Raw genomic sequence first — 25,766 nt, 5'->3', positions numbered from 1 at the left:
GTATATACATGCTGAGTCTGCCTGCCTCTAACTCAAGTGCCCCAACACAGCACAAAAAGCAACCTATACATTCCCAAAGGGTACCCACCTAGTAACAGCAGGAGGTCCAGAAAGTAAAACAAGTGCAAAGGCCTTGAGGTAGAAATAAGCTTAGTGCCTTAGTGTCTGCAAGGTAAGCAGAGAGAGTAGTTGGAGAAAATCTGCAAGGGGAAGAATAAAGAGAGATAATGTTGAATAAATACTCAGAGATCAAATCATGCAGGGCCTTAAGGCTACTGTCAAGCTATTTGATTTTATTTTATATACCATTGGAAATCATTAATGGGTTTTAAACCGGAGTGGTTAATTTTTTTCTTTTTTAAAGATCACTCCAGTTGTTATGTGGAAAATGGACGGAGGTAGGCAAAGAAGGAAATAAGATGAGCATTGTAGACAAGAGATGATGGTGATTTGTTTGTTCATTTGTTTTTGATGATGGTTTTTATAAGGGTATTTTCTGGTGTGAAAAGCTGGGAAGGGAGATAGTACCGATTACTAAATGGAAGGAGAGCATATTTGAGAGATGGCACTCAGGAGTTCAATCTCGAACATATGTATGAAGTGTAGTATAAGCATCAGGACCATGAAACTGCGAACTGAGCTGGAGATAAGAATTTCAGTTATTGGGCACCTGGGTGGCTCAGTGGTTGAGCATCTCTCTTGGCTCAGGTTGTGATCCCGGGATCCTGGGATCAAGCCCTGCATCAGACTCCTTGCAGGGAGCCTGTTTCTCCTTCTGCCTGTGTCTCTGCCTCTCTCTCTCTCTCTGTCTCTCAATAAATAAATAAATAAATAAATAAATAAATAAATAAATAAATAAATAAAATCTTTTTAAAAAATTGAGTTATTTGCCTAGAAGTGGTATTGAAAGCCATAAACCACACAAGATGACCAAAAGAGAGTGTACAGTGAAAGAAAGAAAGAAGAAAGAAGAAAGAAAGAAAGAAGAAAGTACATACATAAGTAAGTAAGGCTGAGATGGAGTCTTGGTAACTCCAACATCAGAAGTCTGTGAACAAATAGCCACTTCTATGTAACTAGTCCCAAAGAACTTACATCAGTGAGCAATGCCAACTGCATCAACCAGATGAGAAGACTGAGATCCCCTATGGTAGGACAAACTTTAAACCCTTCAGTTACATGTCCCATATTATCAACATACACATGTACAGCTCTACATGCATCAGAGCCCAATAAATGTGGGTTAAGAAGTTACTCATTATTGACTGATTATGATGTATCAGACATTATACTAGGTCATTTGAATACATTAGGAAAAGTCACTGGACTTTGGAGAGTAATGGCTAAGCACAGAGTACAAAGTTTAAGAAAGATCTATAATCTTGGTGCCAGGCAACAGCACACCAACTTTGAGAAACAGACAGCAGGGGATGTCAGACTCCAAATCTCTCTCTGTTCAAGCACATAGAAGATTAATTCCTCCCATTTCCCACTCTGAACTAAATAAGATCCCAGGGTTCTTTGGCAGGCTCAAGAAGAAAATGCTAGATTTTGGCTAATAGGACAGAAGGGAACTCAAATGAGATGTTATAATAGATGTACCCAGATCTGAAACAGTGAGTCATAGGAGTTAAATATATATACTAGTGTTAAATAAGCTTATTCAGGAAGATACACCTAAAAATTGTCTTTTTCCCCTCCTTCCTATTGTCTTTCAATCTGTTCTTTGCGTCTCCCATCCCTGTTGGTAGGTTACAGTGGAGATAAGCTCCTATTTTACAGTCTCCTAATAACCAGTGCTGACATGCAGAACATAAGACAGAACCACTTAAAAACCACCTCTCAGGCTGAGGCCACAGCATCAGGGAGAATCTGTATGGGATGTACTGAAACAGGAAGGCAGGATCATGCATTTAAGGTAACCCCTTCAAATGAATCTTTTATTCTGATCAGTTCGCCTGCAGATTTTCTCTTTATATGTGGCCTTTGTGTATCGAGATGACTTTGGCCACTTCTTACCAAGTCATTCTCTTTAGAATGTTTGGGATCTTGTCACCTATTACCTTTAGCATTGAGGATCCATCCAAGACTCTTAAACAACAAGGTTGTAACCCATTAAGCAAACGCTTTGTCATAAATGATATCATCCCCATTTTCCAAATGAGAAAACTGAGGCTCAGAGAGATTAAGTGACTTGCCCAAGGTACAGAGAGGCAGAGTGAGGTTTGTTCCAAGTCCTGTCCAACCCCTAAATTTTTTTAATTGCACTGCAATGATACATGTTGGAGAAATGAAGCCAGATGTAATAGAAGTTAGAACCTAACCACCATATTAATTAGTCAGTATATAACAAATTAGTCATCTTTCTCCAGTCATGGACTAAAACCACTTTTTAAAACTATAGATGCCAAAATCTCAATCCCAGCACTCTGATTCAGAAGTCTGAGACAGAATTTATTAATATGTACCTATATTCATTTTTAACATGGAAACTCCTGGGTTAAACTTTCAGCTTTTATTTAGTATGTTATTTGAATCTGTCTTAGAGCCTACTGGAACTTCTAGCAAATAAACCTGTTAAGAAATCTGTAAACCTAGGAATGGAAGCAAATAAAGTATATTTGTTTCAAGTAAAATGAAGAAGAAAATTATATTGTTGGAGTATATGTCATTAAGGCACACAAAGAATAAGGAGGGCTCCTTCTACAAGCAAATAACAAAGCCAGCACAGAGGCAAGTAAAGCAGTGATTACCAACTACCTTGACATCTGCCTGAATTCTGTCTGAATTTGATCAAAGTATAGCACAGGTAAATTCCTAATTTACCTTGCTCATAACTTCATCTCTTCAAAAGCAAAGGAACAACAAGGATTTCTTAATTAAAACAGCATCTGTTAACATCCCCTAATGCTGCCTCTCCTAATTTTCACCAAAGTATTTATAAACACATAGGAAAAGATGAAAACACACCATCTAAAATTTAGGATTGGTTTAAGACAACTTAAAGCAAACATCTGGAAAGAATCTCCACAAAGCAAGAGATATTAACCAGTTTGACCTCAAATGGAAGATTGAGAATGTTTTTTTTTCCTCAAACTGACCTCCAAATATGAATCTGAGAAGTGGATTCAGTTATGATTCACATGAACAGAGACTAAAAAAAATAATACAACATCTTGTCTAATGAAAAACAGCCTAGATAAATAGCACCTCTTTCAAAAGGTTAAGAAGTAGAAAACAGCCAACATGAAATCTATAAAATATTTCTTAATAACTTACTTAAGATCATAAACTCTTTCTCTGAATACCGCATTATCTGATCCCACAAGTTTTGAGATGTACTTTTGTTACTGTTCCATTCTTAAAAGTTTGTAACCCAGGAGTTATTTGGGAATACATATGTTTTTTAGTTTCCAAACACATGTATTATTTTATGCCATTTTCCTTTTATAGTTAATTTCTAATCAGATTATTTTAGGATGACATAAAATAATCCATATGATACATATTTTTTGAAATCTGTTGAGACTACTTGTGAGCCAATAGATGCTAAATGTATACTTGAAAAGAATATGTTTTGTCTTGTGTGCAAGATTTCTGTGATTTTATCTTAGATCAATATTACTAAGATAAAATACAGCCAGCCCAGAGATAACATAAAGCAGAAAAAATTACAAAATCTCTCATTACTAATAAAGAACAGGGAAGTCAAATCCTTTGGTATTCCAGACACTGAACTGATTGAGCTTATTTTGATGGTTGTAGGCTACATAAGAAAACCAATGTTTATTATCTCCTAAATATAATAGATGCTCCTAATATCTAAAACCCTTTTCTACAATAAAATTGGAAGTGATCCTAAAGATAAAGATCTGTATATTATCTTTTCTAATAAATGCTAGTATTTTGTATCTAGAAAAAAACAAGTTTTTAAATAATTATAAATTATGCTTAGCAAGAAGCAAATGTCCTATCAACCAGTTCAGACTTTGATGTTGACCACTTCTGGATGGACAAGTAAATTATGAATTATCCACATATAGAATAACAATATTAGACAAACAATGATGTCTGCTTCCTGAAAGCAGAAAGAAAGAGCTCAAGTTTTGATATATTTGTAGTGACTGCCATTTCTCACCAGAGAAGCAGGGTTTCTGCACTAATCATTGCTAGCTGGCGGTACCATCCTGGAATAAGTTCATCTGGAAATAAGACACACATTCAAATTCTTACCTGAACAAAAGATTGCTATGCATTGAACTGTGCCCCTCCCCCAAAATTCATATCTGAAATCCTAGCCCTCGTACTTCACAACATTATGACCTTTTTTCAAGCGAGAGCATTACAAATGTAATAAGTCAAGATGAGGTCATACTGGAGTAGGTGGGCCCAATTCCATATGACTAGAGTTCCTAAGGAAAATTTCAAAAAAAGAATACCATGTGAAAATACAGAGGTATGGGAAAATGGAGAACTAGAATGATGCATCTACAAACCAAGGAACACCAAAGATTGCCAGAAAACCACCAGAAGCTAGGAATGTAAAAAAAAAAAAAAAAAAAAGATTCCCCTACAGATTACCGAGAGAATATGGTCTGCCAATACCTTAGGATATAGGACTTCCAAATCCTAGAACTAAGACAACAAATTTCTGTTGTTCTAAGTTACCCAGATTGTGGTACTTTGTTGCATCAGCTTTGGGAAATTAATACAGAAATATCTGCAGATACTTCTTAGAGAACCTGATGAGGAGTTTGTAATAGCATCACAATGTCAAACAATTCAAAATAATATTTTTTAAATTAAAGTGGGATAAAAATCTAACTGGAAACACTGAATGAATATCTAGGTTTTCACTCTGTGAAATCTATAGAATCTATAGAAAATCTAGAATCTATTTTTACTCATTTCCAATGCTCATTCCTGAAAAGTCAATATCTAGAATAACATTTCAGCATTTTTAAATTCCTAAATTAAAAACAGTAGAATGAAAATTTAGCAATTAGCCTTTGTCTGATACATGTCTGTCTTAAATACTCTTCAAAATTTCTAATAATGCACTAAACATAGGTTGTGCTCTTATGAAATCTTAACCTAATGAGACAATATATGTGTATATGCAACCACATGAACCTTGAGGAAGGTTAACCAAGCTTTTCCTTTGGATATCAAGTCTATGATTTATTTTATTCCATCCAGTAATGAGGTTGAGCAAGGGATAATTACTAGTGTGGAAGGTTTCAGCAATCATTTTTTTCAAAGGAAGAAAATAAAATTTAGAAATGGGAAATGACTATTATAACACACTGAGCAATAACACTCCTTTTTAGTAGTATATAAAAACATGTACATCATTAACCCATGCTATGATAACATTTCAATGAATTGAACTCATTCCTTTGTACTAATCTTTCAAGATTATGGACCCCATTATCAGCTTAATGGCTTTTTAAATGTGTAATTATATATGCTTCTAATATGTATAATGACAGAGTTCAAATGTTATCAGTTTAGTCTTATTTTTGCTCTCCTATCTCCTATCTACTGTTTTCAAATAAAAAATTGCAAATGGCAATTTTATTCTTTACAGTAAATTAATTCATACAAGTTAAAATTCATTACAATACAAAAAAAATAGTATATAGCATACTTTGGTAAAATTGGTTGTGTTCCAAGACACCTCTTCCCACCCCTACCATCAGCCTGTGCCCAATGCAGCCATCTTACAATGGAAGCCTAGGTGCCATGTGCCTGGAAAAAACCTGGCCTGCACCTGAGCCAGAAGTCCTACCAAAATGGCCACGGTGTAAAGTGCCCCAGAACCCCAGCTGGCTGCACATGATCTAGTCACCCCACCAGAGCAGACCCAGGGTTGCATACCTGGGGCCCCCTAACCCAGCCTAACCTATACCTGCTCCAGTTGCAGCCATCCTGACAAGGAGGTAATGGCATGATTTACTCCAAGACTCCTGGCCATAACCTGCTCCATCTCCAGCCATTCTGCCAAAGCCTCCAGGCATACACAGTCTATACAGGAAATGCTCCTACACAAGGTCACTGTTTCAACAATAGAAGAGGGAGCTCTTCCACTTAATTCATAGAAACAAACAGAAAATGCCAAATAAAATTAGGAGACAGAGGAATATGTTCCAAATGAAAGAAAAAGACATAATCCAAGGGGGGAAAAAATCCCTAATGAAAAAAGATTAGTAATTTACTTGATAAAGAGTTCAAAGTACATCATAAAAGATCCTCATTGAGCTTGGGAACAAAATGGATAAACACAGTAAGAACTTCAGCAAGAGTTTAAAAAATAAGAAAAAAAGAACAATCAGGGCTGAAGAATACAATAACTGAAATGAAAAAAACACTAGAAGGAATCAATACCAGATCAGATGTTACAGAAGAATGAATCAACCATCTGCAGACCAGAATAGTGGAAATAACCCAATTCAAGCAGCAAAAAGAAGGGTACCTGGGTGGCTCGGTCAGTTAGGTGTTCAACTCTTGATTTCAGCTCAGGTCATGGTCTCAGGGTCGTGGGATGGAGCCCTGCATCAGGTTCCATACTCAGTGGGGAATCTGAGATCCTTTCCCTCTTCCTCTGTCCCTCCCCCTGCTTGTGTACACATTTGCATGTGCTCTCTAAAATAAATAAGTAACCCTTTATTTAAAAAAAAAAAAAGAACAGCACAAAGAAAAAATAATCTTTAAAAATGAAGACAGAATGAAGGACTTCTGGGACAACATCAAGCATACCAACATTCTTAGTCTGGGGAAGGAAAGAAAGATCCAGGTTTAGGAAGCACGGAGTCCTAAACAAGATGAACCTAAAGGTATCCATACAAAGATATTATAATTAAAATGGCAAAAACAAAAAATAAAGAGGATCTTAAAGTCAGCAAGAGATAAAGTCATGCCCAACAGACATCCCATAAGCCTATAAGCTGGTTTTTCAGCAAAAAATTTTTCAAAACCAGAAAGGAGTGACAGGATATATTTAAAGTCCTAAAAGATAAAAATGTAGAATGAAGAATACTCTACCTGGCAAGGCTATCATTCAGAATTGAAGGAGAAATACTTTCCCAAATATGCAAAAACTAAAAGAATCCACCACCACTAAACTGACCTTCTAAGAAATGGTAAAGGGTTTTCTTAAGCATAAAGAAAAAGCCATAACTAAAATTAAAGAAATACATGAAAGGGAAAAATCCCACTGGTAATGGCAAATGTATAGTAAAAGCAGTGGAGCGACACCAGGCCACCATGAGTTATGTGCCCGGTCATCTTCAGTTTTCAAGGTCGAAGGGAAGGAGAGTTAGGCCCACTGGCTGCTTCTCTGTCCCCTGCCTGTCAACTAGTGACAGCCTGAGCAGAAATAGTGTGTGGAGAAGTTCTTCCCAGGTGCTGGATACCATGGTAAAAGGCCAAGTGGGGGGGGGGGGGGGCAGGAGACTAAAGACCCCACCCCCTGATGAATGTGCTATATCTCCTCATCTGAGCCCTTCCTTTCCATTATTCCTCAACCACCTTATACTGATGCTATTTTTATCACAATTAAAAATGTTCATTGGTAAAGAAAAAAAAAGTTAACATGAAATTAAAAGACAAAAATGCCAAAAATCAACTATAACTACAATAAGTAGATAGGGATACTCAAAATAAAAAGATGTAGAATATGAAATGGTAAGCATAAAATGTGAAGGAGAAGAGCAAAAATGTAGCGCTTTTAGAATGTGGTCAATCTTGGGGCACCTGGATGGCTCAGTGGCTGAGCATCTGCCTTTGGCTTAGGTCATGATCCCAGAGTCCTGGGATCGAGTCCCACATCAGGCTCCCTGCAGAGAACCTGCTTCTCCCTCTGCCTATGTCTCTACCTCTCTCTCTGTGTCTCTCATGAATAAATTTTAAAAAATCACAAAAAAAGAGTATGCTCAAACTTAAGTGACTATTGGCTTAAAGTAGACTGCTATGTATACAGTTTGAAAAATGTGAACCTAATGGTAACCACAAACCAAACCTACAGCAGATACACAAAAAATAGGGAAAAGAATCCAAACATAACATTAAAGAAAACCATCAAACCATAATAGAAGAGACCAAGAGTAAAAGAAAGGAAAGAGAAGAACTACGAAAACAACCAGAAGACAATTAACAAAATGGCAGTAGGTACATGCCTATTAATACTACTTTAAAGGTAAATGGACTAAATGCTCCCATCAAGAGACACTGGGTGGTTGAATGGATTAAAAAAATACGGCCTATCTATTTGCGGCCTGCATGAGACTCACTTTAGATCTAAAGGCATACACAGACTGAAAGTGAAGGCATGGAAATATTATTCCATGCAAATAGAAAAAAAAAAGGGAACTGAAAAAACAATATTCCTATCAGACAAAACAGATTATAATGAAAGAAAATGGATAGCATTACATAACAATTATAAAATAACGAACATAAAGACTCCTAACTCTGGGAAACTAACTAGGGGTGGTGGAAGGGGAGGAGGGCAGGAGGTGGGGGTGAATGGGTGACGGGCACTGAGGGGAGCACTTGACGGGATAAGCACTGGGTGTTATTCTGTATGTTGACAAATTGAACACCAATAAAAAATAAATTTATTATTATAAATAAATAAATAAATAAATAATAAATAATAATAAATACCAAACAAGAAGATACAGCATTCATATCCAAACAGAAAATCAATAAGGAAACATTGACCTTAAATGACACATCAGACCAGATGGACTTTATATGTATATACAAAACATTCCATCCAAAAACTGAAGAATAAACATTCTTTAAAGTACACAAGGAATGTTATCTAGGATAGATCATAAGTTAGGACACAAAACAAGTCTTGATAAATTTAAGAAGACTGAAATCATATCAAGCATCTTTTGCAACCACAAAGATATGAAACCAAAAATCAATTACAAGAGGAAAATCTTAAAAAACACAAACACAGAGGGACTAAATAATGTTACCAGTCAATGGGTCAATGAAGAAATCAAAGAGGAAATTAAAAAATACCTGAGACAAATGAAAATGGAAACACAAGTTTCCAAAATCTAGGGGACATAGCAAAAGTAATTCTAAGAAAGAAGTTCATAGCAATACAAGTCTACTTCAAGAAGCAAGCAAAATCTCACATAAAGAATCTAACTGTACACCTAAGGAACTAGAAAAAGAAGAACAAACAAAATCCAAAGTTGGTAGAAGTCTCCTAAATAAATGGTGCTGGGAAAACTCAACAGCTACATACAAAAGAATGAAACTGGACCACTATCTTATACCATGTATAAAAATAAATTCAAAATGGATTAAAGACATGAAGCTCTGAAACTATAAAATTCCTAAAGAAAACATAAGCAGTAAGCTCTTTGGCATCAGACGAAGCAGCATTTTTCTGGACCCACTCCTCAGGCAGGGGCAACAAAAGCTAAAATAGACAAAAGGCATTACATCAAAATAAAAAACTTTTGCACAGTGATGAAAACTATCAATAAAACAAAAATTCAGATTACTGAATGGGAGAAGATACTTGCAAATCATACATTTCATAAGGGGTTAATATCAAAAATACATAAAGAGCTTACACAACTTAATATTTAAAAAAACAGCCTGATTTAAAAAATGGGCAGACAACTTGCATAGACATTTTTCTGAAGACATACACATGGCCAAACAGGCACAGGAAAAGATACTCAGCATTACTAATCATCAGGAAAACGCAAATCAAAGCCACAATGAGACATCACCGCACATCTGTCAAGTGTAATAATTGGCTATTACCAAAAAGACAAAAAATAACAAATATTGGCAAGGTATAATATAAAGGAAAGGGAAATTTCATACACTATTGGTGGGAATTTAAACTGGTATAGCAAAAAAAATAAATAAAATAAACTGGTATAGCCACAAATGGAAAACAGTATGGAGGTTCCTCAAAAAATTAAAACTAGAATTACCATATGATCTAGTAATTCTACTATTAGATAATTTACCCAAAGAATACAAAAACACTAATTTGAAGGGATATATGCACCCCTATTTTTACTCCAGCATTATTTACAATAGCCAAATTATGGAATTAGCCCATGTCCCTTGATAAAGAAGATGTAGTGTGAGTGTATGTGTGTGTATATATATATATATATATATATATATAATCAAATATTACTCATCCAGAAAAAAGAATGAAATCTTGCCATCTGCAGTAATGTGGATGGATCTAGAGGATATTATGCTAAGTGAAAGAAGTCAGAACAAGAAAGATAAATACTGTATGATTTCACCTATATGTGGAATCTAAAAAATAAAACAATCAAAACAGAAAGACTCACAGATACAGGAAACAAATTTGGTTACCAGAGAGGGAATGGGTAGAGGGACAGGAGTGGGTAGGAAAAATAGGTAAAAAGGATTAAGAGGTACATACTTCTCATTATAAAATAAATAGATCCTGCAGACATAAAAACACAGCATAGGGAACATAGTAAATAATATTGTAATAAAGTTATATGGTGACAGTAGTAACTAGACTTAATGTGAGTATCATTTTGTAATGTATAAAAATATCAAATCACTATGGTGTACACCTGAAATTAATAGGATATATGTCAATTATACTTCAATAAAAACACACTGCACAAATAGTTACGAGGAAGAGGTCAGATTTATTTTTCTTATTAAAAGTAAAGGGAAACAATACATAAGACTGGTATCTTGCTATCTACAGTATCATGGCTTTATTGCACTCATATCGAGATTGAGATTATTGAAAAATAATTCCAAGAATATTTCAATTAAGATATTCTTCAAATATTTTTAATATTATTTTAAAGCTTCATATGAATGTTACCAGTCATTTTCTTAATAGAAGCCTGTGATGATAAGTTTCATCCACATCTGTCATGTGTTGCTTAAAGCTAACCAGGACTCAGATCTAAGCCTTGATTTGTCTTTCTTCCTGGAATATTTGTGTTTCTCTGGAAAATCCCTACTCACCTCTTTCAGGATTTTTTTTTTCTTTCAGGATTTACTGCAAACCTTCCATGCTTATTTCTTTTCCTAAGAGCTTTTCATTAGGGAATGAATCAAATAAATTGTAAATTATAGAAAGAATGGAATATTACACAACCATTTAAGTGAATGGCTGTAAGTATATGAAGAATAAATTTCAAAACCCACTGTTAAGAGTAAAAAAAAAATATTTATTTCTATGTATTTTTAAATATCCAAAGAATAGTATCTACTTCATTCACATATACCTGCATTTGCAAATAGTAGAAAACATGCATAGAGACAATATAGATATCAATTTTAGATGTGGGGTGACACCCATGACAAAAAAAAAGGAGCAAGTGAGAATGTATGAACTTTAGCTATAGTTGCAATGTTTTTATTAAGAGTGGTGGTGATGATGATAAAGAAGAATAAAAGAAGGAAAGAGAGAGAAAAAGACAAGGAAAGGGGAGGGAGAAGAATGGAGATGGGAGAGGGAGGTAGGAAAGGAAAAGAAGGGAGGGGAAATGAGGAAGCAAAGAGGGGCAAATTATTAACATATATTTAATTTTAGTGGTATATATACATAAGCACAGTATTATTTTCTCTATTTTTATTATGATTTGAACATTGCTCTTTAAAGTTCAAATTTTATGTGAAAAATAACTTTAATGTCTCTTCATCCATGCACAGTGGTAATATTTAATAGTTTCCACTAATTTTATCCAATATATCCTGACAATGGCTTCAAAAAATTATCAAAACCTGCACTGTATTTATTTCTTAAGTGTTTGGCTTTCACAGAAATCTCTGTGTGGTAGGAACCTAGGATATCTTTGGCTACGTGATTCCAAGATCTCAGTCTAATGTATAAAATAAAAGTAGAATTCAGCAGAAATTGTAGATAAAAAGGTGAAGGAAAAATCTCTGGTAACAATAAATAGGTAGGTAGATGGGTAAGTGTGTGGATGGATGGATGAATAGATGGATGGACAGACAGAACAAATTTATTTATTTTTTATATTTTTTAAAGATTTTATTTATTTATTCATGAGAGATACAGAGAGAGAGAGAGAGAGAGAGAGAAGCAGAGACACAGGCAGAGGGAGAAGCAGGCTCCGTACAGGGAGCCTGAGGTGGGACTCAATCCCGGGTGTCCAGGATCAGGCCCTGGGCTGAAGGCGGCGCTAAATCGCTGAACCACTGGGGCTGCCCAGACAGAACAAATTTAAAGAAAAAGCCACATTCTGTAATAAAGTTATATTTCAGATGCTTAGAAATTATTTTCACCTGAGATACATAGGCTGGAATCATTTATTAAATGGCTAAATGTATAAAGCCTGTATATGATAAAATCATAGTACCTAGAAAGATATTAATTCTCTGCAGTATTGTCAAGTCATTCATTCATTCTTTTATTTAATCACATGACCTTTGCCTACTTAAAGCTTGGATTACTGATTAGTTTGAACACAGTTTCCAAATGCAAAAGTTAACTTCATTGAAGTGACTTAATGAAAATTTATTCTACCTCATTGTGATGTTATTTTAGGAAATATATTTCTATATTGTTTTACTGAAGAAGTTTATTTACTCACCTTAGGTGAGTATAAATACTAAATGAGAAGGATACTCTTCCTAAATGTTTTTATTTTATATGCTCCATTACCAAGGTCCCTGAATGACAATAATACTTTCCATCAAAATAAACTTAAATGGAGAGACTAAGCTTTTATTTGGAAATAGTCATCAATTAATCAATCACTATCTGCTAGTCACTGTTAGAAACTGGTATCTTTGCCCTCAGCAGAGTCTCTATACCACAGTAGTTCTCAACCTTGGCTGCAGCCTGTAATCACTTGCGGAGCATTAAAACATATATACAGGGCGGCTGAGGCTGTCCGGGGGGTTCCGGACTCCAAGTCAGTGTCTCCAGGTGCCATGGGCAGGGCTGAGGCGCGATAAGGGGGACGCGGGGCACCGGAGGGGATGTGGGGCTGGGCCATGGTGGGCTTCGGGCAGCCTGCCACCATGGGAGCCTGGGCTCAGGGAGCTGCTGGAGGAGTTCTCCCCAACTCAGGACAGGGCAAAGGACTGCAACGGGACAGGTGGCTCCAAGGTTGAGCGCATGGAGAAGAGAGATGTCTGGAGCTGTTTGGCTGAGACTACTGTTACAGTGTGATCCAAAATGTGAATGGGGATATCTGTGGCCACTACCCCCAGCACATCGTGTTCCTGGAGTATGAAAGTTCTGAGAAGGAGAAAGACACATTTCAGAGCACTGTGCAGGTGAGCAAGTTGCAAGACCTCGTCAACTGTAGCAGGACGGCCAGGTGCAGAGGACGGTTTGTCTGTCCAGTGATCCTGTTCGAGGGCAAGCACATTTGCAGGTCTGATACTCTGACTGGATGGGGAGAACTGTATGGATGCACTGGCTACAACTATATCTTCTCAGGGGGTGCAGACGATGCCTGGGCAGATTCAGAGGACATCCCAGAGGAGGACTGTGCTCAGAGGCTATGACATCAAGCTGCTTCAATACCTGTCAGTCAAATGCATCTTCTGTGACCTGATGGTGGAGAACAAGAAGGTGAAGTTTGGCATGAATGTAACCTCCTCTGAGAAGGTGGACAAAGCCCAGCGCTATGCCGACTTCACTCTCCTCTCCATCCTGTATCCAGGCTGTAAATTTTTCAAGGAATGTAAGGATCGGGATTACATGGCAGAAAGGCTCATTTTTAACTGGAAACAGGACTATGTCGATACCCCACTGAGCATCCCTGATTTCCTGACTTGCTCTCTGAACATTGACTGGAGCCAGTATCAGAGTTGGGACCTGGTGCAACAAACACAAAACTACCTGAAACTGCTGCTTTCCATAATTAACAGCGATGATGACAGAGGGCTGCTGGTACACTGTATCTCAGGCTGGGATCAGACCCCCCTCTTCATGTCTCTCCTATGCCTTTCCTTGTGGGCTGATGGACTTATCCACACATCCCTAAAGCCCGCTGAGATCCTCTACCTAACTGTGGCCTATGACTGGTTCCTCTTTGGGCACATGTTGGTAGATCGGCTCAGCAAAGGAGAGATTTTCTTCTTCTGCTTCAATTTTTTGAAGCATATCATCTCTGAGGAATTCTCTGCTCTGAAGACACAGAGGAGGAAGAGTTTGCCAGCCCTGGATGCAGGCTTCACTCTGGAAGATATCTGTATGCTGAGACGAAAGGGCTGAGGCAGCACCACCAGCCTTGGCAGCGATTTCTCTTTGGTCATGGAGAGCTCCCCAGGAGCCGCCGGGAGTTTCACCTATGAGGCCGTGGAGCTGCTCCCTGCAGGAGCACAGACTCAGGAATCTTGGAGGAAGAGCCATTCATCCTCTCCACAGAGCGTGCTCTGGAACCAGCCACAGCCCTCGGAGGACCGCCTGCCTTCCCACCAGGGGCTCGGGGAAGCCAAGTCTTCTAGTTCCTCATCCTCAAACCATTCTGACTTTTTCAGGATGGGTAGCAGTCTCCTGGAGGTCCCCAAGCCCAGATCAGTGGACCATCCCCTGCCCGGATCCTCTCTCCACAGACTTTGGCAGCTGGCAGATGGTAACAGACTGTGACAGTATTCAGGAATGGGCTGTCTCGCACACAGACTCCTCTCTCCCTTTCAGCTTCCCCGATGAGCTCCCTAACAGTTGTCTGCAGCCCTAGGTGAGTGGAGACTCAGCTGCAGGAAGTATGTTCAGCTTTCTTGGCCACATACAGCAGCACAGTGGAGCTTCAAGCAGCAGCCCCCAGTCCCTGTGGTGCTATTGGAGGCCTGCTGGAGCAGTTTGTCAGTGGTGTTGGACTCCGGAGCACCAGCAGCAACATCTTATGAAGTAGCCAGCCTACAACTATTTCCTCTCACCTAGGCCCTGAACGGAATCAAAGCCATGCCTGGACAAGGGGTGCTTCAAGATAGGAGGGAAATCTTTTCACTCCTCCTTCTCCATCATGTACATGGCAGCCCCAGAACTGAGCAGGGCTAAGAACCGGGTTCTCCAACCCCCAGCTTCCTGACTGGTGACCACCACCCCGCTTGTCATTTCCTTTCACCCACCCTAGTCTTTGTTGGGATTCCCATCAACTCTCAGAACTGTGTGGGGTTTCCCTGGGGCCTCGTGGGGGCTGAGACCTCATGAAAGACTCCCCTCTTCCCATTCTTGTTTCCTGGAGAGGAAGGATCACCTGCACTGAGAATGAGACAGTTTGACACAGATCACAAAATAAAAATCTTTTTGAAAAATAAATAAATAAATAAATAAATAAATAATAAATAAATAAATAAATAAATAAATAAATAAATAAATAAATGAAACATATATACAAAGCCTGGATCTCACCCTCAGAGCTTCTGATTTAATTGTTCTTAGATGCAACATGGGTACTGGCGTAAGGGAGAAGTTCTCATATGCCAAGACTGAAAACCACCCCTGGGATTCAACAGCCTAATACCCTTTTCTTCCTGTCTGAGGGCATAGGCGTCCATAATCATGGGACTAAACGCATAGAATATTTGAGAAAAATTAACAAATGAAGATATTCACTAGGCATAACGTATTTAGCTATGTTTCATCCTTTCTTTTTCAAGCCAACTCTAAAATAAGAGCTGCTTTTTCCTTTAATCCTCACTCAGATACAATAACAATTCCGACATGTATAAACAAACACATTTGTCCTTTCATTATCTCATCCAATCAACCCAACAATCTAGAAACCTACAAACCTCAAATCTCTCCCTCATCTAGAAAGAATCCAGCATTTCTTCTCTCCTCAAGAGAGACAGGCAGTTAATTATAAAAACTGTTTTCTTCCATTAGCATTTTCATATGCCAAAATGGGAAGAAGTAAGATGGTACACGTTTCAAACTGCCTCTAGCTAGAAAAGGGAAAAAAGTGAAATTGGCCTTGTATAGGCTTAAAAGGCTTGAAGAATTCACACAATAGGCCACAGTTCTTTGATTTCCACTTTCCTCTATAGGAATGAATATTAGGTAGGATAATAAGTATGTCAAGGTCATGTTTACCTAATTCTAATGAAGTAAAGCATAAATCCCAAATTGTTAACCAATTGCAGGGAATGAGTGTATCTTTTTTTTCCAGAAGCCAAGTAATTTAAATGGAAAAATGTGTTTAGTGTTAAAAAGGAACTAGAATGTTACTATATTAGATAAGAGAGCAATCCGTGACCACATAATGTCATTAAAGTGATCGGAAATTATGCGGTCCCTTAAATTGCTTTATTTCCCTCAGCAGAATATTAATTTCAGGTGAGTAATTTAAATTGCATTAACAGCAGACTCCTTAAGATGACACTTCATTTAGTCTTGAAAGTTGCTGCTGTTTAAGATATCCCCCCAGCCTGCCATTTCATATTGGTGCTAACTTGTGCCAGATTGTATATTGTTTTTCCAAAATACCATGGGGGTGTCAAATGCTTTATTGCAAACCTGCTGCTTTATGGGAATATGCAATGTAAATAAACTAGAGAGACACTTCTGCAAATTGCCCTATTTTAGATGGAAAATATTTCTATTAGATGTATGAAATCAACTGACAGTTTTATGAGCCAAATCATTTTGGAAATATCCTTCACATACACTGAATATCATCATATTTTCAGAGACCATATGGTAAAAAGTAGATGCATAAGCTCTTCAAGGATAGACAAACTTAGAGTCAGCATGAATCTCGATTCCAGTACCTGTTTCTCTTTCACTAACAAATATCCAGGTAAGACAACTCTCAAAGTTGCTAATTTGGGATGCCTGGGTGGCTCAGCAGTTGAGCTCTGCCTTTGACTCAGGGCCAGATCCCAGGGTCCAGGATCGAGTCCACATCGGGCTCCTGCAAGAGAGCCTGCTTCTCCCTCTGCCTGTGTCTCTGCCACTCTCTGTCTCTGTCTCTCATGAATAAATAAAATCTTTTTTAAAAATTGCTAATTTGGTGAAAAGTATGAAAAAATTGTGTAACAAATTATTTATCACTGCTATTTTCCTTATAAAAACAAGATAAATCCACATTCCTCTACATTCTATAGGCCACAAATCCAGAAACTCAAATAGAGACAGATCATGAGAGCCTGGACTAAATAGATAACAAGAGCTACAGGGTAAAGGATGAGTTTGTATAATTGTTGTTTTGTTAGGACCCTAGAACATCAACTTGTAGCATGTTTATGTGAGAATAAAATTTTCATGGATGACTGAATGACATTATTACAAGTTTTGAGATATTTCAACCCAGTAGCAAATATATTATACAAGTTGAATTTACCTTTGACCTCCTAAGCCCTCCTCAAGAAAAGGAAATGTTATAAATTGGATACCACAGTCATTGTTTCAATCCCCCACCTTTATCAGGTAACTCTTCTTCTATTCCTTCTTTTCCATTATTAAAGAAGGTTTACAAGTGCCTTCAGAGAAATGAAACATCTCTTTACAACACAGGGTCTTTGCTTTCAACCATAAATCCTGTGACATGCTTTCCTTTTCCCCTACAAATTTCCTGTTCTAATCAGCAACACCTCTCTCTAATTGTTTGTGCATGCTCTCATGCATTTGCTATATGGCTCCTGCTTTCCTTACTCCCCTGCTTTTTTTCTTCTAAGCTATTCCCATGCTGTTTAATTCAGTTGCCATGAAACTTCACTATCCCTGATTGTTGAATGCCTCCTGAATCAAGTTCACATATTCCAAGGCCATCTTCCCAGTAAAGAATTTCAGGTCATGGATTCACTCCAGCCAACCACTGATTTGACTAGGTCTCTCTAATTCTCATTTTCTGAAGGATGGAACAGATTCTCTTTCCAGAAACCCTAGTTTTTAGAAAGAAGAAAAACCCAGCCTTCCCAGAAGACCACCAGCAGGAGTAACCTTTCCAAACTCTGATTTTACCAAGCTTCTTGTTTATTTCCCTGAGAATTATCCCTGCCACCACTGTGAAACCACCTAGTCACAATAAGGTAGCAAAGCTGCCTGTCACCCAAGGGGCTATAAAAGATAAATGTACGTTCTCAATCAAATGGAGAAATTTGAAAACTTTCAAGTAAATAATGACAAAAAAGGATTTCAGTTACTCATCGAGACGAATATCCAAGCAAATTACATACAACTATCTGGAACAGTCCTTAAATTGTGGATAATCCAAAGTTAGCTTCTGTTAAAAATATAAGGAAAAATTGGGATCCCTGGGTGGCGCAGCGGTTTGGCACCTGCCTTTGGCCCAGGGCGCGATCCTGGAGACCCGGGATCGAATCCCATATCAGGCTCCTGGTGCATGGAGCCTGCTTCTCCCTCTGCCTGTGTCTCTGCCTCTCTCTCTCTCTCTCTGACTATCATAAATAAATAAATTAAAAATTTTTTTTTTAAAAATAAGGAAAAATTAACGTAGAAAAAAGAAAACACATTCTCTTTATTATGAAGGGAATCAGAATATGCCCCCCAATTATGCCACTTTGGCATGATTGTAACTTGTTCAATCAAGTTACAATCCATTTATATAAGCTATTTTATATGAGACATAAAAGTCATTAAATTAGACACAAAAAATTGCTTGCTCCTTAGGGATCCTACTTGATATAGCAGGTATTTTTTATTTTATTGTGACTTGTAACTTGTAACTCAAAATCATTATTTTGAGCTGAAGGCAATTAAAAAGGAACAGATACAAGAGGAACTCTCTGCTTCCCCCCTTCCTTTCTTTCTTTTAAAGATTTTATTTATTTATTCACGAGAGATGCATAGAGAGAGGCAGAGGCAGAGTTAGAGGGAGAAGCAGGCCCTGTGGAAGGAACCCAATGTGGGACTCGATCCCGGGACTGTGGGATCATGCCCTGAGCTGAAAGCAGATGCTCAACCGCTGAGCCACCCAGGTGTCCCTACTTCCTCCTTTCTGCCAAAAACAGGGCATAAACTTGCCTTTCCCTTTCCCTTTCCCTTACAAGAAGGAAGACATGACTCTTATTCTGGTGTTATCACTGACTTGAGGTCTGCATAAACCTTACTCAAATAACCCTTACCTTTCATTACTTTCCTCCATATACTTGCCTTCCCACAATTTACTGTCCCTGGAATCCCAAATCCCTTTTCCTTCGTCCTGTCTCCTTTCCACAATTCATCACCCTGTATTAAAATGGTACATAAGTTCTGGACCTAAAATCATGTTTTTAGAGTTTTCACTTCTTTTCTGTAACACTCCTGTGTGCATGCATAACAACCTTTTCCTCCCATGAAATTTTCATTTGTTGGTTTAATTCATAAGCCTCATTCACTGAACTTAAGAGAATATCAGGAAAGTTTCTTTCCTTTCCTACACTTATATTAAACACAATTAAAATCATATTTTTATCCTTTACCAAAGCTAGGAAAACCCTCCAGAAAAATGGTATGTTTCTTTTATAGTAATGAAATGATGCAGGAAAATGGGGAGAAATCATGAATAACTTTAAGACTGCCTCTGCTATGACATATTTATTGTATGTTGCTTTTAAGATGCTTCTTTAAAAAAAATTGTAGAGATGAGGTCTACTCTAAATGAAAAAGCTTTTAGCTTCAACCCCTGATAAATATGATCTGGGTCATAGGTCACTGTTGTCTTGACACACTGGGTAGTAAACAGCAGCAGGACTCTAATGACTAATGCTGTAGTCACAGGAGCTAAGCAGCTGACAGAAATAACACCACTCAGTCTCTGAGGAACTAAAGGCAATTTACAGGCTTATTTAATTTTAGCCTATCTTGAAATGACACTATAAAGTTGTAGGGGAACAGACTGTCACCATATCATGACAAATATGGAAAACAGGGCTCCAAAAGAACAGAGGAACTCAGTTACGTGCCAGAAGAAGAGAAGATACTGCTTTAATATGTACCCCAAGCTGACAGAGTGAACTGGTAGGTGAACCTTCATTTCAACATGAACCTTCCTTGCCCTCTTTAGTTTATAATGCCTTTAGCCTGAGATGATACCTAAAGTGATATGTGCTCACCTCTTCAATCCACCTTTCAGAAAACTGTTTTCCTAACAGAATGCAGCTTCTCTTCCCGGGGCATCTTCTAATTCTTACAAAAGTCATTAAGTTTAGACACAAAAAATTGCTTGCTCCTTAGGGATCCTATTTAATATAATAGGTATTTTTTATTTTATTGTGATAAAAATATACACAACATAAAATTTACCATTTCTCATTTTTGAGTGTAGAGTTGAATGGCATTAGGTACATTCACACTTTTGGGCAACTGTCACCACTATTCAACTCCAGAAATTTTTCATCTTCTCAAAATGAAATGCTGTACCAATCAAACAATAACTCCCCATTGCCCTCCTCCCATAAGTCCCTAGTAACCACTATTCTTCTTTTTCTTTGAATTTGGCTATTCTAGCTCATATAAATGGAATCATACAATAATTGTTTTTGTATCACTTAATGTCCTTAGGGTTCATCCATTTTGCAAGCATGTAACAATTTCATTTCCTATTAAGGCTAATAATATCTCATTATATATATATATATGTATATATATATATATATATATACATATATATATATATATACACACACACCACATTTTGTTTATCCATTTATCCTTTAACTGACATTTGGGTTGTTTCTACCTTTTGGTTACCATGAATAATTTTGCTATAAATGCTGGTATATAAATACCTGCTTAATTCCTTACTTTCTTTTTTTCCAGTATTTTATCTTTTATTTATTTTTTTAAGATTTATCTAATTATTTTAGTAATCTCTACACCCAACATGGGGCTCGAACTGACAACCCTGAGATCAAGAGTTGCATGCTCTTCCAACTTAGCCAGCCAGGTGCCCCTTCAAGTCCTTACTTTCAATTCTTTTGTGTACCCACCCATAAATGGAATTACTAAATCATATGATAATTCTGTTTACTCAGGAACCTCCATACTATTTTCCATAGTACTTAAATCATTTTACATTTCTATCAACAATATAAAGAGTTTCAATTTCTCTACATTCTCACTAAATACTTATTTTCTGGGTTGTTGGGTTTTTATTTCCCTTTTTCTTTCTTTATTCTTTTTTTTGGATAATATATATCATAATGGACGTGAAGTGATATTTCATTGTGGTTTTGATAGGCATTTCTCTAATGATTAATGCTGAACATCTTATATATCAGGTTTATGCCTATTTTATTCATTTATGTTTAGCTGACGTTATCTAATTTTTTTCTTTTTAAAGCTTTATTGAAGTATAATTGGCATACAATAAAATGCACAATTAAACAATTTGTTAAGTTTTGACATAAGTATACACCTTTGAAACTATCACCACACATCAAGACAATAAACATACTATTGAGCTTAATAAAACAAAAGATCCAGTTATTTTATCAGCAAAATTCATTTATTCAGGAATAGCAGAGAAATTATGATTTAGGATGAGCAAATTATGGTAAACCACAGGCAAGTCTGCAGAGCAAAAGAAAAGGGCTTCCTTTTACAGGGGAAAGGAAGAAGCTGGGAAGAGGCCGTTTCACTGAGTTTTCATTGGCTGAGCTTGCTGTTGGGCAAGGAGAAATTCTTCCTTCTTCCTGCTGGGATATGTAAAGGAGTGTCTTCCTGTTGGGGAATGCGAGCTATGCTTTTCATAGTGAGTAGTAGTACAGTACATGAGAGTAGTAGTACATGAGTACCTTTCCCCCTGCAAAGGTGCCTTATTCTATTTTAAATGAGGTTTCCCTTATTTTCACTATATCCATCATTACCCAAAGTTTCTTCATGTCCCTTTATTACACCCCTCCTTTCACATCTCTGTTCTTATTTTCTCCCCAGGCAAGCACTGATCTATTTCCCAGCACTATAGATTAGTTAGCATATATTAGAATTTATGTAAATGAAGTGACAGATTATATACTATTTTATCTGTCTCTTTTCACTCCACATAATTATTCTGAGGTTCATCCATGTGGTTATATGTAGCAATAGTTCATTCCTCTTTTTTGCTGAGTAGTACTCCATTACATATTATTTATCCATTTACCAGCTGATGGACATCTCAATGGTTTCCAGTATGGGGCCATTTCCAATAAACCCTTTAGGAATAATCACATACAAGTCTTTAAATGGATGTATACTTTCATGTCTCTTAGGTAAAAATACAGAGGTGGAATGGGTGGGCCACATGGTTAATGTATGTTTAACTTAAAAAAAAAAAAAAACCTGTCAGGCTATTTCTCAAAATGGCAGTACATGACTACCATTCTACACTATACTAGCAATGTACAAGAGTCTCAGTTCCTCCACATCATTGCCAACACTTGGTATAATCAGTCTTTTAAATTTTAGCCATTCTAGTGTATTATACTATCTCATTGTAGGTTAATTTGCATTTCCCTGTGACTAATGATGCTGAGTGTCTTTTCATGTGCTTACCTTCCACCTGCAAATCTTTTTTTTTTTTTTAAGATTTTACTTACTTTTTCATGAGAGACCCTGAGAGAGAGGCAAGACGTAGGCAGAGGGAGAAGCAGGCTCCCCGTGAGGAGCCTGATGTGGGACTCGATCCCAGGACCCCAGGACTATGACCTGAGCCAAAGGCAGATGCTCAACCACTAAGCCACCCAGGTGCCCCCATCTGCATATCTTCTTCAGGGAAGTATCTGTCGAAATCTTTTGTGCATCTTTTGGATGAGCTATTTGTCTTCTTATCATTAAGTTGTAAGAATAGTATGTGATTTTATGAGCATATGACATACGTCATACATTGTCAGACTAGCTTTACAAATATTTTTTCCCAGTCTGTCATTTGACTTTTCATTTTAATAGTGTCTTTTAAAGAGCAAATGGCTTAACATTGATTAAGGTGAATGTATTGATTTTTTTCTTCTGTAGCTTGTGCTTTTGTGTTATATTTAAGAAATCTTTGCTAATCCTAAAGTTGCTAATATTTTCTATGTTTTCTCTTATGTATAATTAACATCTTATTTTAAAATTTAAATAAGTAAGAAATACTAAAACAGCAGGATGACCTTAATTATCCAAACCCTACCTTAAATTAGTGCCACAGACTCTCTGTTAATATCTTTAGACTCTCTATCCTTGATGGTCCTGTTGGCCTACTCTGAAGGAAGCTGACAACTTCATATATACACAAAGCCTAAGAACTGGGCTAACAGAAATTTGTGGCCTCAATAAAAATTTCCCATCATCAGCCCATCTTTTACTCAAATTTGTTCTTCTTTTCCAAAGACTGTTATCATTCTATATATCTACCTTCCTATTTAATGACTTCCCTCCTTAGGAGGCTGAAGTAGAAAGCCCATAGACTCAAGCTGCAAAGAAGCTTTCTCTGGGTAGAGAAACTCATAATTCAACAATTTTAGTCAAGTCAGAAATATGTAATTCATTAACTAAGAAGATTCTATCAAATCTTTAAAAATAGGAAGTAGAGTCAACAATTGAACCCATTAGAATCAAATTAGTTTGCCATCTTAATCTTAAAATATTGAATGGAAGCCAACATGGAATAATATAAAAATTTTATTTATATCTTTATTCCAAAAGAACAGTGTTATTTAATAATTAATACAAACATTTGAATATGACTCTGTGTCTTTTCACTTCAAAAGAGTAATGTTCGGAGGGAGGGGCAAGATGGTGGAAAACTCCGGTCCCCAAATCACCTGTCCCCACCAATTACCTAGATAACCTTCAAATCATCCTGAAAATCTACGAATTCGGCCTGAGATTTAAAGAGAGAACAGCTGGAACGCTACAGTGAGAAGAGTTCGCGCTTCTATCAAGGTAGGAAGACGGGGAAAAAGAGATAAAGGAACAAAAGGCCTCCGAGGGGGAGGGGCCCGCGAGGAGCCGGGCTGAGGCCGGGGCGAGTGTCCCCAGGACAGGAGAGCCCCGTCCCGGAGAAGCAGGAGCTGCACCAACCTTCCCGGGGGAAAGGGGTCCGCAGGGAGGTGGAGCAGGACCCGGGAGGGCGGGGATGCCCTCGGGCTCCCGGGGACACTAACAGACACCTGCGCCCCGGGGGAGTGCGCCGAGCTCCCTAAGGGCTGCAGCGCGCACGGAGGGACCGACCGGAGCAGCTCGGAGGGGCTCGGGCGGCGGCTCCGCGGAGGGGGCTGCGGGGGGGGAGCGCGAATCCAACAGCGCAGGCCCCGGGGCACAGGGCGCCGGGACACAGCCCAGGATCCCGCCTCCCCCGGGACAGGCAGAGGCCGGGAGGGCCCAGGACAGCAAGGACGCTCCTGCCCCGAGCTGAGCAGATCAGCGGCCCCGCCCCGGAGCCTCCAGGCCCTGCGGACGAAGAGCCGAGAGCCCCGAGCCCCGTAGTTCCTGCGGAGGCTGAATCCAGGCTTCCAGAGTTGCCATAGCCACTGGGGCTGTTCCTCCTGGGGCCTCACGGGGTAAACAACCCCCGCTGAGCCCTGCAGCAGGCAGGGGCAGAGCAGCTCCCCCAAGTGCTAACACCTGAAAATCAGCACAGCAGGCCCCTCCACCAGAAGACCAGCTAGAAGGACCAGTTCCAGGGGAAGTCAAGGGACTTAAAGTCTACAGAATCAGAAGATACTCCCTCGTGTTTTTTTTTTCTTTTTTCTTTTCTTTTTGATTTCTGATTGCTTCCCCCACCCCCCTTTTTTTTCACCTTTCTTTCTTTTTCTTTCTCTTTTTCTTCTCTTTTTTCCCTTTTTTTTCTTTTTCTTTTTTCTCTTTCTCTTTTCTTTCCTTCTCTCTCTTTCTCTCCTTTTCCCAATACAACTTGTTTTTGCCCACTCTGCACTGAGCAAAATGACTAGAAGGAAAACCTCACCTCAAAAGAAAGAATCAGAAACAGTCCTCTCTCCCAAAGAGTTACAAAATCCGGATTACAATTCAATGTCAGAAAGCCAATTCAGAAGCACTATTATACAGCTACTGGTGGCTCTACAAAAAAAGCATTAAGGACTCACGAGACTTCATGACTGCAGAATTTAGATCCAATCAGACAGAAATTAAAAATCAATTGAATGAGATGCAATCCAAACTAGAAGTCCTAACAATGAGGGTTAATGAGGTGGAGCAAAGAGGGAAACTGAGGAAAAAAGAGACAATTAAAAGATCATGAAGACAGATTAAGGGAAATAAATGACAGCCTAAGGAAGAAAAACCTACGTTTAATTGGGGTTGCCGAGGGCACCGAAAGGGACAGAGGGCCAGAATATGTATTTGAACAAATCATAGCTGAAAACTTTCCCAATCTGGGAAGGGAAACAGGCATTCAGATCCAGGAAATAGAGAGATCCCCCCCTAAAATCAATAAAAACCTTTCAACACCTCGACATCGAATTGTGAAGCTTGCAAATTCCAAAGATAAAGAGAAGATCCTTAAAGCAGCAAGAGACAAGAAGTCCCTGACTTTCATGGGGAGGAATATTAGGGAAACAGCAGACCTCTCCACAGAGACCTGGCAGGCCAGAAAGGGCTGGCAGGATATATTCAGGGTCCTAAATGAGAAGAATATGCAACCAAGAATACTTTATCCAGCAAGGCTCTCATTCAAAATGGAAGGGGAGATAAAGAGCTTCCAAGACAGGCAGGAACTGAAAGAATATGTGACCTCCAAACCAGCTCTGCAAGAAATTTTAAGGGGGACTCTTAAAATTCCCCTTTAAGAAGAAGTTCAGTGGAACAATCCACAAAAACAAGGACTAAATAGATATCATGATGACACTAAACTCGTATCTGTCAATAG

At 38.1% G+C, this 25,766-nt stretch overlaps 1 pseudogene; it reads left to right on the top strand.

Moving 5' to 3' along the window:
* Positions 1 to 13,655: 13,655 nt before the first annotated feature.
* LOC129512887 (myotubularin-related protein 14-like) lies at positions 13,656 to 14,880 on the top strand (annotated as a pseudogene).
* The last annotated feature ends 10,886 nt before the right edge of the window (positions 14,881 to 25,766 follow it).

The sequence above is a fragment of the Nyctereutes procyonoides genome, unplaced genomic scaffold (genome assembly GCF_905146905.1).
Source record: "Nyctereutes procyonoides isolate TBG_1078 unplaced genomic scaffold, NYPRO_anot_genome, whole genome shotgun sequence".
NCBI lineage: Eukaryota > Metazoa > Chordata > Mammalia > Carnivora > Canidae > Nyctereutes > Nyctereutes procyonoides.
Note: the sequence above shows the minus strand (reverse complement) of the source record. Positions and strands in the feature narration are given on the sequence as shown.